We start from the raw sequence: 17,470 nt of genomic DNA, 5'->3' as shown, positions 1-17,470 counted from the left end.
CTCCCCCCTCCAACACACCCCCAATTCCTACCTCCAAGGCAAGATCTCCCACGGGGAGTCAGCAGAGCCTGGTCCATTCAGTTGAGGCAGGTACAAGCCCCTCCTCCCTGCACCAAGGCTGTGCAAAGTGTCTCATCATAGGCACTAGGTTCCAAAAAGCCAGCAAATACACTAGGGACCCTCCTAAATAGTTCAGGCTAAAAAACTGTCTCACCTATCCAGAGGACCTAGTCCAGTAGCATAGGTGTTCTTCAGCTATTGGTCTACAGTTCCTGTGTTTTCACTAGTTTGGCTAGTTGTCTTTGTACTTTTTCCAACCATGGTCTCAATATCTCTTGCTCATAGAATCCCTCCTCTCATCGATTGGACTCCTGGAGCTCCACCTGGGACCTGGCCATGTATCTCTGCATCTGCTTCCATCAGTCACTGGATGAGAATTCTATGATGACAGTTAGGGTATTCAGTCATCTGATCACCAGAGTAGGTCAGCTCAGGCACCCTCTCAACCACTGCCAGTAGTATATGGTAGAATCATTTTTGTGGATTCCTAGGGACCTTCCTAGCACTCTGCTTGTCCCTATTCCCATAGTGTCTTCATTTATCATGGTGTCTCTTTCCTTGTTCTCCCACTCTGTTCCTGATCCAGCTTGAACCTCTTGTTCCCCTAAGCTCTCTTTCTGCTGACCCTTGCCCTCCATTACCACCACTCACTCCCAATTTTCTCACATAGATCTCATCCATTTCTCCATTACTGGGTGATCCCTGTGTCTTTCCTAGGGTCCTCCTTACAGATTACTATTCAGCAGAGAAAAAACAATGACATCATGAGGTTTGCAGGCAAATGGATGTAACTAGAAAATATCCTGAATGAGGTAACCCAGACTCAGAAAGACAAACATGGTATGTACTCTCACTCATAAATGGATACTAGATGTAAGGCAAAGTATAATTATTTTTCTAATTTATTATGAAAATTCCTTCTTCAGAAGATTCTTCAGAGTGAAGCTTTCTCTCACTGTATACTCTTATACACAGACTAAAGATTCCTTCCCATGAATTTTCCTGTTTTAATTGTCATCTTATTTCCTCCTTTATGCAAAGATATTGAACTGCACACATGATGTTTTGTTCTAATATCATTACATTCTATGTTCTCTCTTACTCTGAACTCTCTGGGGTCTATGATAAAATGTGCACATTGCAGGTTCCACAAGTAAATAGAGAAGTTTATAATTTTTTTAAGTGTAATGATTTTCCCATAATTTAAGCTGTGAATATTAACATATGGCTCTCTCTAGATTTCTCCAATATAATTTGCCAATATATTTGATTAAAAACTTTAACTTATTTTGACAGAATCTAGCATTACATCTACATGCAAAATATCTGATGCCTGTTAAAGTAAATTTTATTATAACATCCATGGAAATCATGCAATGATATTGAATACTTGGGGATTAAAAAAAAACATGAAATGTGAAGTGCCTGATATACACTGAAAAAATAATAGTTTTCACATGTTATGAAGTAATAATACCAAAATGATAGTTTTGTCTAATTTAATATAAATAATTACATAGAACAGCAAGACATTCATCTTGAATAAAGCAAAGAGAACTATAAAAAACACAGAGGCACATCAGACATAATGAGAAGGCCTTGCTTTCAGGTTTAACTCAAGAGTACCCATTGATGGCCTTTGCCTCCAGGGCTAAGATTCTGCACTTTGTTGAGAGTTTTACAAATGGTATAGCTCTTATCATGTCGTGGTAGTGGAAACTGATATCCTTTAGATGCAAGGACAGTTTACCAACAAGGAAGTGTGACACTTGGACACATCTCTATGCCATGGGAAGCTCTTGCAGGTCATAAGCTAGCCACTATAGATCCCTGGTGCTAGGGAAGGTGCAGGCAACTTAAGCTGGCGCTGAGAGAACTGCTGTGCATCAGTAATGTACAAAGTGTAACCATGTGCAAAGTGTAACCATGAGGAGAGTCCTTTTCTTCTGTCACAGCCAGCCAGCACTCTGCTGAGAACTAACACAAGGAATTTGTCAAAATCAAGTCCAGAGTTCCCTGTGAAGTGTAACTCTATAGATAAGTGCCACAGTTATTGCTTTCTTTTTAAAGGTACGAGTGATGACTCTTTGAAAATCTTGGTAAAGTCCCTAAGCTTACGCATCTTTGTAGGTAAGTTCACTATGAGAAGTTATGAATTTAAGCTGTATAAACAACCTACAGCATATTTATTTTAATATCTAATAAATTAAAAGATTAATTGACTTCTTTGAAAGACCTACTTTTTACACATCATATTCTCTCTTCTTCAATGCACCCAAAAGATAAACATTTTTACCTTGGTTAATAAATATTGTCAAAATTGTTTAAGACTAGATAATTAAATTAAACTAATACAACACAATTTATCCAATGGTGATTATGTGAAATATCATTAGTGTTTATGGTTTTATTTTTGATACTAATTAACAAAAATGGAATTATAAGGGTAAATACTGTGTTTTCAATGTGAGGTCCAACTTTAAAACTTGATTTACCATTCTATATTAGATATGACCACTTTTATCTTTTGAGAGACAAAAATGCATAATGAAAATGTAGTAAGAAATCCTTAAACAATACAGTTCAGAGTAATTAAAAATTGATTTCAATCTATTTGAGATTTCATGATACATGATTAGAAATTTTGTTTGGTTTTTCACAGTGTTTTACTATTAAGTCTCTCTATAAGCTGTTTTTACTTTGAGAATTTAAGTGTATTCCAACTATATGAAAAATACTTTACCCAAATTTCTTTTTCTTAGGTTATAAGATGCTAAATCCTATGTATATGGAAAGCATTTAAAATTGGATTAACTATAACTTATAACTAATATAAGAAAAACTATATACAAAAGTACAATAAATATATACAATATATACAAGTAATAAATACCTAAACAATGTCTAATTCATTTGTATCTGACAAATTCAGAGAAAATAATTCCATTATTTATCCTATTGTATCTAATTCACTTTCTATCCTAATTAATCTTCAACTATAAATAACTAATCTTCAACTCCCTCAGAGATCCAAGAAGGAAATAATATTAGCTAACAAAAATAAAAACAGGAAGTACACGCAAGCAACTTCCAAAAAATTGTGAGTTGACAGAAACAGCCAGCTGCTTGGACAGTCATCTGAGGTTTCTCTGCAGTGTTGGGGCATCATTTTTAGCCTATAGACTTAGAGTATCTGACAGATTCATTTGTGAATAGGATGTACACAAGGTCAACAGTTCAACCTCACATTGGGTGAGAGTAGTCTATATACCAGATTAAATGTAAGAAGAATGAGTTTCTTAACTTAGTTAGAAAGATACTGAAAATTAAAATAACTTTATTCTTTCACATATTGTCTATATCTGCTTGATATATTATAATTACTCTAGGTTTGAGATAAATTATTTTTTATTTATTTAACAAAATACATAAATATTTTATGTTATCAATAATTTTGAAAAAAATGATTGATTTTTTTTCTTTCTTAATATATAATAATATTTGAATTCTTTTTTGAAGGTCACATTGCTTGCTTAAAGATAAATTACTATTGACTGCATGTCTACATGTAAAAATAAAGAGACTAGAAACACACACATGATTATCTTGTCAAAGTGTATGGCAAATCTAGTTCATCTGATTATATCGATCATATGTTTATGTGATTTTCAAAATTAATGTGAAATCCTATTTCCCCTCACACTCTCGAAATGAAACTTTGGATTGCTGTGAAAATCCCTCCAGTTACCACAACCTGAAACATTTTTGTGTAATTTATCATTTATACTACAGGATTTTATAACCACATAAAGGGCAGTGGGAACTGTGGCTACTCTGAAAGTGGGACTCCTTTAGAGATTAAATCACTTTGAAGCACTAACATTTACAGGAAAAGGCAGCATCCAACATCTAGATTCTGGTGAAATATCCTATTATGAATATGACTGCAAGAGCAGACTAAGATCTATACAATTTTATGAGGTTCCTTAACTGCATCTTAAAAATTTAGAATTGACAGTAACTATAGATTAAACTTTAAGAAGAGAGGTTTGCCAACACACCTATTTCATTTATATTGTAGTGTTACCATGTGCATCATGAGTGTGTCGAAATTCCCTTATGTTTTGAAAGCTTCCCCTAAGGCCTTACTTTCCATCTCACTTACTTCACAGACATAAAGTGTAACCCTAAACATGTTCTTATGAAGAATGATCTGCAGACAGAGGAGTTTGATTTTGGAGATTGCCTTACTCTTTGTTCCTTTGTTTTGTTGTAATTATTGAGGTTTTTAATTATTTTTATGTTTACTCTTCCAAACTTGGGAATATTTAGTTGTATCATGAATGATTGGAATGTTTAATGTGTGTCTTCACTAACATGTAAAGTACCACTTTGTCACAGAAATTTCCATAAATTTGTTTCACACCTCTTATAAGTTGCCAAGCTTTTGGTGTAGGCACTTCTAATTACATGGCTCCTAGCACTTACAGAAAATTTGTCCTAAAAATAACCTGTAATTGTCTTGTAGCCATGGCCCACAGTCTCAATTATCTAGGATGCACCACAGAATTAGGAGTAATTTTAAAAATCTTTTCATGCAGCTTTTATAACTGACAGCCTGTCTACTGAAATACATACTTTCACTTATCACAGAATGATTTAGCACTTAAAGATTGCCTCATTTTTTAAGTATATATGACAATAAAGTAAGCATATATAACTGTGAGAAGCAGGCAATTATAATTTAGAATAACATGGTGTTTGCAAAGTTATCATGCCAAGGGCTATAATTGACTCTGAAGACAACAGGCCTATTTTGAGGGTTATTCTAAGGGAAACAGATGGAGAAGTTATGTTATGATCTAGGAGGTAATTTTTGAACAAAGAAAAGTGTGCTTAAGTTGAGACAGGTTCAATGTGCTAAACAGTGGTTATTGAAATAGATTTAAATCAGTCCTATATAGAGATCTGGAATTACAAAGTTTGGAGTTGAGGAAGTTGTACCAAATTTTGCAGAAACAATAAATCTTTGCATCCCTATCAGTATCAAAATAAAAAAAAAGAACAAATCAGTTGCATTCCCAGGATAGGCATCATCTATGAATAATCAGTAATGACATTTTCTAATATCTGGTGTAGAAAGTGCTTCTGAGGAGGGATTTTGGGAGAACATTTTAGACATTTCTAATGTAGCTGGAGAACCCAATGTGCTACTTTCCTTTTGTTACTTGAATGTGTTTAAAAATCATTTATTTAATTATTTATTACATATGTGTGGAGGATGCACACCACAGACCCATCCACCTTGCACTCTCCCACAGTCATTTGTCTACCCTCATACAGGGGTAGTTCAGATGACTAGTAGGGGGTGTAGATCCTCTTCTTCCACTATGTGGGTTCCAATGTCAAATTCAGGACTTCAGGCTTGGTGGCAGACACCTTAAACTGCAGAGTTAACTATCTCAGTAGCCTCATGGTATTTGCATGCTTTCGCACTGCTTCAATTCATGTCCTGGGTGAGATTTTCAAGTACAACAATTGTAGAATACAAATGGGAGGCCTGTAAGTAGCTTAAAGGCATTCATCCTTAGGAAAGGGTTAATGCCACTGTACAAAGGCATGTGAATATATTTCTCCCATTATTTTCATGATGATAACCATGACATTTTCATCATTCTAACCAGCCATAGAGTATAATGTACAAATTGTCATATTAAAACTATAAATCACACAAATTATGGGTATCACATACTTGGAAGTCCCTGTCTGCAGAGCAGTGAAGAACTCAATAAGTTCTATTAAAATGAACTGGCTGCTGGTATTCCACTATGGCAACACAAAGAGGCTAAGACAGAAAGAAAGTAATATTACTATACAAGTACTTGGAAACATCAAAGTGACTTTGGAATTAGTGCATTGGTAAATATATGTGTATCAGATAAAGTTTTGATATGAAGGCTGGAAAGGACTGCATTGCTATGAATCGTTGATTAAGGGAGATTCAGCAGGGGGTTTAGAAGAGTAATGAAGTTTTCAGAGTTTATCTAAGTGATCACAAGAAGAATATGGGGCCTGGTTATTTATAGACCCAGTCTTAACTCCACCTCAGCAGCTGTAAGGTAGAGGTTGCAAGGGTTATGTCTTTCTCTGAAGATGACAATTTTTTTCTTGTCTTGTACCTCACTTTGATCTCATACATTCTTTCCACCATGTTTCTTTGATTGAGATATTATAAGACATGTTTAAAAGTGTTTACTCAAGGTTTCTATCTGACAGATTATTATCCTACTATTTTTCAATCAACCATGGTCATCTAATTTTAGTGGCTATTGTAATGAGTCTTTGTCTGTCCTGCCAGCCAGTTCCCAAATAATAGCAGGGAGACTTATATTAATTATGAAAAGTTACCTTTTGATGTAGGAGTATCTCAACTAGTCCTTATAACTTAAATTAGCCCATTTATATTAATCTATACTCTGCAACATGGCATTACCTCTCCTCCATCTGGCACCTCTTGTTTCCTCCCTGTGTCTGGCTGGCGACTCTGCCTTTCCACTTCCCAAAGTCCTCTCTGTCCTCAGAAGTCCCTCCTATACCTCCTGTCTGGCTATTGGCCATTCAGCTCTTTTTTACACCAATCAGCAACCTGTCTTCACACAGTATACAAATATTTCTCAATATTTCCCTTTGTTTCTAAATAAAAAGGAATGGTTTTAACATTAACATACTAAAACTACATCTAATAAGAACAATTATCAAGTAAGAATTACATTCACAGTGTCTAGTCTAGTTTGTATTTGGTAAATTCCGAAAAAGTACTGTATTTTCTATCCTATCTTGGGGATACAAAGTTTTCTGTATAATTCATTTTCTATTCTAAATTTTATTACCAACCAAAAACTATCTTTTTAGATCTCAAAATATTTTCTCAGATAAACAATGTAAGCTTTTACTTTTCTCACACTTATAAACTTTATATTAGTTATGTAATTTTCTTTTCTGAATTTGGTAACAAGGAAAACTCGAACTATAATTATCTCATCTTCAACTCCATCAGAGATGTGAGAAGGACATAATATTACCTAAGTAAGCAGGAAGTGCAGAGCAAAGAAATTCCAAAACTATAGAAATGGCAGAGACAGCTGGCTGCCTGAACAGTCACCCAAGGTTGTTATGCAACTTTAGAACATCCATCTTCAGCCTACAGCTCTAGAATATCTGACACAAAATCACAAATATTCTACAACAGCTCTTCCAGGATCAGGGCTGTTTTCACATTAATGAAAATGACTATGTTACTTCAGGGCTTTCTTCTCCATTTCTAAACATTCCAGAAAATCTCATTTTATCATCAACTTATAACTTCGTATTAATTGGTGATATTCAGACTCCAGTCAAATGTATTTAGAAAGAAGTCAAAGTGGTCCCATTGGCCCCATCATGTACAACACTAAGAGATTAAATAGCACCAAATTGAATAGATTAAAAACATGAACAAGGATAAAGGCAAAGTTTCTAAGCCACAGGAAATCTAAGAGAATACTGCAAGTACTTCGTTGTATAAGTGAGCATGTATCATCGAATAACAGATGCTGGTCATCAAATCTAATCTAAGATCTTTTCAGGGGTCAGCACCTTCACAGAACAATTTCAACTACAAGTTTCTTTAATGGAAATGCAACCTGTACTCATCATTCAGACACTTCAATGTAGAACAATGGGGATTACAGAGACCCAGCTCATTTCCTTGGGAAGATACGAGGTATCTGGATATCTATTAGGTAAATAATTTTGTTAGAGTTCTGCTCTCTAAATTTGTTTAAGTCCTAGATAAGAAGCAGTACATGTTATGAAAAAGTACTATACAATTATGCATAACATATATAAATTATGGTGAGATATATCATAACAGATCTGTCTCTATGAATGTGTGGTCAGAAATTTTAAATATTTTTCATAAATTATAATCCATTTATTGCAATCCATTTACTCCATTCATAAAAGTATATTAGTAAAATGCTATTGAGGATAAGTGCATCTTGCCTTTGGTTATACATATATGTAAGCTTAGATTCGATAAATAGTTTTTTGAACTTTGAAATGATATAATGAAGAGCAACAAGTGAGGTTTGACTTCTCTTTCTTCTCTATAAAGGACATTTTGGACTTGGAATTAGAATTCATTTTTAATTTAATGAGAATATCTTTCTTAATCAGTAATTATGAATAAAATGACTAATAAGTATGCATATAGCTAAACATATTCTCATAAAAGATTTTAATTTATTGATAGCTTATGTGTTATGCAGAGAGCATACATTAGCCATCTGGAATTTTTTAATTTTTTAAAGAAATTACATAAATTAAAAATTAAGTTCTTTCAGAGAATTTTGCAGAAAATGTTAGTTATATTCTTTCTTAAGGGAGAATTCTAATTCATCATAATACTATATACTCACTACATACTCAGGTATATTTCAAATGATGTATACTAAAATGAACATTCTAGTTAATACATACAATATCTGTTACATACCGAGTATCCAATTTCTCCTCCAATCTTGGTCTTTTCAAAATAAAAGTATTCTAGGTATTTTAATACATCATATATTCATAATTTATAATTTTCCATAACATTTAGTATTACTTAAAAAGGCATTGGGGTCAACATAATGCTCATTAAATAGAATGAAATAAGCTTTACCTGTTTTAAATATGTAATATATCAATAAATATTTTCAATCACTAAGAAAAAGGCTATAGAATATGTCACTTCTCAGAACTTATTTGTAACTCCATTTTGCAATGACTTAGTGATATACTATTTTCCCATAAGATATGCTTTGAGATACATTTGTGTGTTATATAAATAAATCCACACTAACCCCCTTTGGTATATAAGAATATACACTATGAGAGACTTATTTGTGAACGGGGAGATACTTGAAATGGAGATTGAGAAATAGTTAATGAGAATAGACACATCTGGGACATCACAGCCGCTACTTATAAACAAGGGCAGTTGTGTAACTAAATCAGACTTCTTTTCAAGGACTCGGTCACCATGTGTTTTCACTTGATCTTAGCCATGCTGATGACTTTGTGATCTCTGATTATGAGAGTTGAGCGAAGCAATACTGCATTGGTCCAAAAGTGGATAAAATAACTTGATCTACATTTCCAACAATACATATGTTTGCCCTACTTTCTCTTGTTTCTCTGTCAATCTGTATTTTCCCTTCTTTCATGTGAAACTCTCAATATGCCATTTTAAAAAGTTTTATCCTGTTGTATCTGATCATATCTCAAAACTGTGATTTTTATCTTCACATCTAAGTGTTGGATCCTTGTCAAAGCAGAGAAATATGAACTCTTTTTTAGTATAATTATTTGACTTATCATTCAATTCACTGATTATATCCAGTGGTTATGTATTTTTGTATCATTAACAGGAGATTTTAAAAATTAAAAACATCTTACTCATTTACCCAGTATCCATACTATTGTCAATAACAATGTATAGTACTATTAAGATAATTAATATAAATTTAATTGATACATATATTAACTAATTACTAAATTATTAAGATCTAAATGAGATAACCACTGTACTATAAGATTACTTAAAACTCAAAATTTTAAGATTCATAGTAGTTACTCTATCATTTGAACAAGTCTATAACATAAATATGTGTATGTATATATGAGGATACACACACACACACACACACATATATATATATATCCCCAAAGACATGACATGTTTTTAAAAAATCAAGTTTTATAAATTAAAATAAAAATGAATTTTTCTCATTAAATAAAATAACTTATCTTTAAGTTAACTCATTTTAATAGTGCATATTAATTATACAGAACAATGAATTAATTTTGACATTTTCACATTTAATAAACTAATTATATTTGCACATTCTGTACTCCCCTTTTCTCCCTGATACCCTTATCATTTATTATCTCTCTCCTCCTTTCATATCATTTTGTTTGTTTCTTAATTCTCAATTCATGGTCTTACTAAGTAGCTTCATAGAACACTCTCTGCAGCCTGTATTAGCCTTAACCTTGTAATCAGCTTGCCCAGAATCTTGAATTCTGGGATTATAGGAATTTAGCGACCTATATAGCACCTTAAAAAATGTTCCTTATATGAAAGAAAAAAATGTTACATTTCTCCTCTGAGTCTGGCCTATTTTAGTTAAAATGATATTTCTAGTTTATTTTACCTCTTTCCAAAAATGTCTTGATTTTGTTCTTTTTCATGACTAAAAAATACTTGACTATATCCATTTAAACATTCTCTATATTCATTCATCTGTTCTTTATGTGTGTCTATTCTGATTACATAATTTAAATACTGTGAATCATGCTATGATAAACATGGGTCCATCTCTACTATGCATGGTCCTTTATTATGTAATAGATGGGTAACATGGAAGTTCTATTTGTAATTTTTAGAAGAACCTCTAGACATAGTGGCTGAACTTGTTTTTTTTTTTAATTAAGATTTTTTTTCATTTTACACATCAATCAAAGATCCCTCTCTTCCCTCCCCCTGCCCCCCCAGCCTTGCCCCTCAACCGATCCCCCATCCCCCACACACACAAAAAGGCAATTGTCTCACCATGCAGAGGGCCTAGGCCAGTCCCATGCAGGCTCCACAGCCATTGATCCAACTTTCATGAGTTCCCACTACTTTGGTTTGGTTGTTCTCTGCAGGTTCCCCATCATGATCCTGATGTACTTGCTCATAGAATCCTTATTCTCTCTCTTTGACTGGACTCCTGGAGCTTTGTCTGGTGTTTTGTGGTGGATCTCTGCATCTGCCTCCATCAGTTATTGGAGAAAAGTTCTATCATGATAGGGTATTCACTGATCTGATCACCAGTAGCACAGACACTGAGAGCAAAAATTAATAAATGGGACCTTCTGAAACTGAGAAGCTTCTGTAAGGTAAAGGACACAATAAATAAGACAAATGACAGCTACAGAATGGGAAAAGATCTTCACCAACCCAACATCTGACAGAGTGCTGATCTCCAAAATATATAAAGAAATCAAGAAACTAGACATCAAAATAGCAACCAATGCAATTAAAACATGAGCTATAGAGCTAAACAGAGAATTCTCAAAGGGGACTGGACCTGCCTGTACTGAATCTACCAGGTTGAACTCAATCCTGAGGGGAGTCTTTGCCCTGTAGGAGATGGGAATGGGGAGTGGGCTGGAGGGAAGGTGGGGGAGGGAGAGGGGAGAACAAGGGAATCCATGGCTGATATGTAAAATTAAATTAAAAGGAAAAAAAGAATTTCAAATGACTGAAAGACACTTAAGGAATTGCTCAACATCCTTAATCATCAGGGAAATGCTAATCAAAACAACTCTAAACATTTGTCAGTGTCTGAACTTCTATACATTCTTATTAATGGCATATAACACACTCTATTTCCCTATCTCTTGGCCAACATTTTTGATGTTTTATAGTCTTCTTGCTATCCATCTGACTGGGTTGAGAATTAGCTTGTAGTTTAGAGATGTATGTTCCTGATAGCTAAAATTCTATGTTGTTTTCTGGTTACCCACTAAATTCAAAATCTGCTACATGCATTATCTAAGCAGAGGTGATCTTCTTATATGATTATTTTCAATCTTATGTGTCAGTTTGGACAAATAAGAGATTATGATATATCTGCTTAAATAGTATTTCTGTGCACATTTGAGGAGATATACCCCAAAGATGTTATCATTGGCAACAAAAAACTTAATAAGGAAGATTTCTTCTTCCAGGTGTTGGTGGATAGTGAACATCTTTTGAAAGTTTTAATAGAACGAAAGCATAATCTGGGGATGAATCTACATTCCTTCCTGAGTGCCTCTCCCTGCTTTGAATCTACACTTCTCTGACTATCTGATGGGGCTCCAAATTTTACACCAGCAATATTTTACTCAACCACAGTTTCTAAACTTTTCATATTATTCTGGAAGTTATACTACCTGCTTTTCTAGTTTTTCAGCCTGTAGTTTGGAGACTACTTATATGCCTAGATTTTCTTGTTCTGCAGTCTTCCAATGGCATAGAATACTCGAGTCTCATAATCTTATCACAAGAAGACAGAAAGGCTGCTCATGTTCATGAACTAGTATAATTTCTATTATTTAAATGGGTGTATTACTGAGAGTAATCAATAGATTCCACACAATTCCCATTAAATGCTAAAAGACTCTTTACAATTCAAAACATGAAAACAAACATTAATGCTTGTATAGAAACACAGAAGGGCCACAATAGTCAAGGCAATGCTACAAGAAAAAAAGAAAGCAATTCTGGTTATTAGTGTTCAGTTTCAAAGTCCACAAAGGACTCCAGTTTGTTACTTGATTCCATCTTGACTCAAGGTCGGGGAGTTCAAGCTTCTCCTTGCTCTTTATGGCTTTATTAATGATGTTTGGCCAAAGACATAGTTACCAGGTATCTTACTCTTCAAGGTTAGATAACAGGATATTTAACCGAAGGCATGGTTACTAGATGACTTGAGAATTAAGGGGGTGTTTACACTTGTTTGTGCCTTTAATCATACTGTCCTTGAGAGAGGGAGGCCTTTTGCCTTCCCTGCTTTGGGTATAAAAAGCTTCTGAGAAAGAAACTCAGGGCCACTGAGGTATAGACTCAGAGTCTTCAGATGCTATTCTGTGTCTCTGTCCTTCTCTTTTACATCATCTACATCTCTACTTTTATGTCCATTATTTCTTAATCCTTACTCCTCCATTCAAGACTGTTAGATAGGCAGGATGCAGCACTCTCTGTCTGTCTCTCTATATGTGTGCATGCATACTGACACTGTGCTGTTTTTGCTAGTAAACTCTATGGCATTCCTTAAAACTGAACACTAATAACCAGAATTGCTTTCTTTTTTTCTTGTAGCATTGCCTTGACTATTGTGGCCCTTCTGTGTTTCTATACAAGCATTAATGTTTGTTTTCATGTTTTGAATTGTAAAGAGTCTTTTAGCATTTGATGGGAATTGTGTGGAATCTATTGATTACTCTCAGTAATACACCCATTTAAATAATAGAAATTATACTAGTTCATGAACATGAGCAGCTTTCTGTCTTCTTGTGATAAGATTATGAGACTCGGGTATTCTATTCATTACCCAAGTGATGTAGATCAGAACTAGCCACCAAGTTTCTTTTTCTTAATTTTTGAAATAAGTTATTTTTTTATTGATACTGTTTTTTCAACTGGTAGTGTTTGGTTTTGTCTTAGGTCTCTGGGCTAGTCTTTGATTCTTGATCACCTAAACAGTGTTGGGTATAGGTTATATATAGTGGAGTGGGCCTTAATTCAAATCAAACATTCGTTGGCTTCTCCCATAAGTTCTGTGCCACCATTGCCCTAGCATATCTTGCAGGCAAGATAGATTTTTAGGTCAAAGATTTTGTGCTTGAGTTGGTGTTTATCTTTTTTTTTTGGTAGCCTACAGCATACCATTCCATACTGAAGACACAACTAGAATGGAGGGTTGAAGCCTCTATGTAGGCACAAGCTCGATTTATCCATGTTCAATGAATGGTGTATTTAATCTAATGATATTTTGCCATGTTCACAGATCAGTGCTTTATTAAGCAATCATCAGAGAAGCTTCCTCATGGAGCAGATGCAAACAGATGCAGAAACCCACAGCCAGACATTATGTGCAAGAGAGTCCTTAGAACACTCAAGTCTAAATGGGATGACTCCATCAAATCCCACTCCTCAGAGCTCAGGGAACCCCATGGAGTGTAGAAGACAGAAGGGATAGAGGGCACCAAGAGGACAAGGTCCTAGGAATCAACTGAGTGATGCTTCTATAAAGTCACAGAGATTAAAGCAGCAGGCACAGAGCACACAGGTCTGCACCAGGACCTCTGCTTATATATTATAGCTTTCAGTGTAGTATTTTTAAGGGACTCTTGCTGTGAGATGGTCTTTCTATATGCTATGAATATATGTTGTTACCACTGGTTAATAAAGAAGCTGCTCTGACCTATGGCAAGACAGGTTATAGCCAAACAGGAAATCCAAGCAAAGATACAGGGAGAAGGAAGGCACAGTGATGGAGGTGCTTAGAGTCACCAGGGGAACAAGATGTAAGGGAACTCAGGAAAAGCCACAACACACATGGTGATACATAGATTAATAGAAATGGGTTAATTTAAGATGAAAGAACTAGTTAATAATAAGCCTGCGCCATAGACTCAACAGTTTATAATTAATATAAGCCTCTGTGTGTTTATTTGGGACCAAGTGGCTGAGCGACACAGGAAAGCTTCTGGTTACAGACTCCTGCATGTATCAATGAATAGGCATCTGATTCTTATGGCTGCTCTTGAAGCTCTTCTCTTGTGTTGCCCTGTCCATCCTCAATGTAATGGTTATTTTTAATCTTACTATATTTTATTTTGTGTTTGTTTCGTCTATTTTTTCCTTTTATTTTATTTTACAATACCATTCAGTTCTACATATCATCCATGGATTCCCCTGTTGCTGCAAACTAAGCCACATAGGAAACTAAGTATATAGGAAAATGATATATGACCTATAAGGACAGATGTTCTCTCTCTATCACAGAACAATTCAGTCTGCATTTCTGTAGGTGTGACTCATTTTAAAGAAACTCTCTGAGTTTAGTATGGCTTCTTGTATCTCCTAAGGTGAACAGCATGATAAACTGTCATTTTTGCAAGCAAAATCTCATTGTGCTATTACAATAATAAATTCATCCTTCTGAACTACCTAATCATAGAATCTTAGTAATGTTTTATTTTCTCTCAGCGAAGTATGTGGTAGGGTAGAGGAAGGAAACTTTTTAGGTCTTTCCTTGATGAAACTTTATATATTTCAATAAGTATTTAATAAGGGGAAGTTTTCCAAAAAGTAGATTGACTCTCAATATTTAGGAGAAAGGAATGACAAAGGAAACAAGAGTTGGAACTAGTAACCCTACCAGGGAGTAATGTCCATCTGAAAGCATGAGAGATAATTGGCTCTTGGAATTTTTTTTTTATTAACTTCTATTCAGCGGTGCCAATTATAACACTGTAAGAAGAAAGAATAATGGAAAAAAACACATAAGTACCAAATGTTTGTTAAATAGACCAGGAAATAAGGGGCTTGATTAGTAGGAAGGATATTAAATTCAAGAGCATTGAGATTGGGAATGCCTATCTCAGATAACTGCCTTCGTTATCCTTCAGAGGATGAAGATTTGTTCTTGATATCTCTATGTAAATGCCTTTCTTTGAAATTGCAGAAGCCCTCAGTCAGAAAGCACAAGTCACAAGTCAGATAGCCCCAGCTCTCTCCTCACTACTCTCTCCTCTTATTTTTTAACATAGAACAATGTACACAGATACATTACACAAAACTGAGGTTGTTGGACAACTTCAAGGTCTGGTGAATCCTGGGAGTCAAGAAAAATCTTTATGAGAAAGCATTGATGTTTCAGAACAGGAAATGCAATACAAATAAACAATAATAGATGAATATTTTCAAGATGCCATGGCACCCATCAAACCCTAGGCAAACAGAATTAATTATTAGTCTCTCTCTTTTGTTACTACTGCAAAAACCAGATTCCATTTGTCGTTTGTTCTATTTCTCTTCTCCTCACTGCAATATGTTGCCCAGTCCAAGATTTTCTGTGTGACAAGACACTGATGCCTAGAGCAAGTAATCCAATAACCCAGAATGTGTTAGGGATTTCCATAAATGTCGGTTTTTCTGAAAATTAGGGACTTCACATATAGAGACCCTACCAAGGGACAATGAGCACTAATATCCGCGTGAGTGTCATGAATATACTATCATTATTCTGCAGCTTTGCACAGATGATCACAGAATTTCTCTGTAGAGAGATATTAATTATTTTTGAGTGCAGGAGACACAGCAAGAAACAAATGTAGCAAGATCAGATACATTTGGCTAAGTAATCACAGAATCCTAAAGTTATGTAATTAGCAATAGTTTTGCAAAATGATACTAAAAAACAGGAAAACAGCTGGTTAACCATGGTTTAGATAATCTTTTCAGAAAGATGTCTTTGCCCCCCCCCAAAAAAAAAAGATACAGGGAATAACACTTAAGCAGTCTTTCGGAAATGATTAGCAATTACTGCTTGATTGACTTCAGTGCTGCTGTTAAAGAGTGGAATTTAATACCTGTGCTGCAGTCTAGAGATTTCAAGATAGAAAGGAAGAACACTGGCTCCCTGTTCCATTAGACACCCCTAGTCTAAAGTTTCTGACTGTTTCTGGGCTGTCTGCGTATGCATAAAACGGTGTCCCTGTGAATCCCCTCAGCATTTCCTAAGTTGTTGTAGAGAAATCTTGTTCATTTCCTTTTTTCCTTTTTTTATTCTTTTATATATTACATCAGGACCACAGTTTCCCTTTCCTCCTCTCCTCACAGAACCTCCTCCCAACTTCCTCTTTCCTCTACATCTGCTTCTCCTCCTTCCCATTCAGAAATGGACTTCCCAGGGATATCAAACGAACATAGCATATCAAGTTATAATGGAAATCTCACCTACCTTCATACTTCACACCTTGTAGGCTTAGATTTGTTTTTTGACAAAATTATATCCTTATGAAATCTTTGCATAAAATAGTCTGACATGTAATGATTTATTAATGTGTTCTTTTCATTGCTTCTGTTTTGGAATGGCAGTACATTGTCTCGAAGATAATGTTATCTCAAAAAATACAAAGAGAAAGTTGGGACTGGTGCAGCCACAACCCCCGTGGGATCCCAATTGCTGTTTTGAAGGACAGAATTGTTCACATAGATAACAAAATTAAAACAAGAATTGTGAATGTGTGTTGCCTAGGCTCCTTTGTTTCCATGTGTGAATGGTAAGTTTTTGCTTATGTTTGTTTTCTTTCTTTCTCACTATCTTTTTCTTCCTTCCTTCCTTCCTTCCTTCCTTCCTTCCTTCCTTCCTTCCTTCCTTCCTTCCTTCCTTCCTCCCTCCCTCCCTCCTTCCCTCCCTCCCTCCCTTCCTTCCTTCCTTCCTTCCTTCCTCTGTTTGAATGTAGTTTGATTTTCTTTTTAACAACAAAAATTTTTGGTGAAATATGTTAGCAAGTTAAGATAAGATATACATTGTATGGCATAATTTTTTCTTTAAAATAAAATTCAATGTTTTATTGCTGAGATTTTTAATTCACAGTATTGAAACTTGGGAGGTCTACTCTTCTGAAATGCCATGCAGAGGTTTTGGAGTTTCATTGAATAAAAGGGACATGATATCATTGGGCATTAATAATGTCCTAATTTCTAGATTAAAAAAGTATACATACATTTGAAAAATAATGGAGTCTATATTAAATATCACCCTAGACCTTAGGGCTATTATTC

This window comes from Peromyscus maniculatus, chromosome 6 (genome assembly GCF_049852395.1).
Source record: "Peromyscus maniculatus bairdii isolate BWxNUB_F1_BW_parent chromosome 6, HU_Pman_BW_mat_3.1, whole genome shotgun sequence".
NCBI lineage: Eukaryota > Metazoa > Chordata > Mammalia > Rodentia > Cricetidae > Peromyscus > Peromyscus maniculatus.
This window is presented reverse-complemented; position numbering follows the sequence as displayed.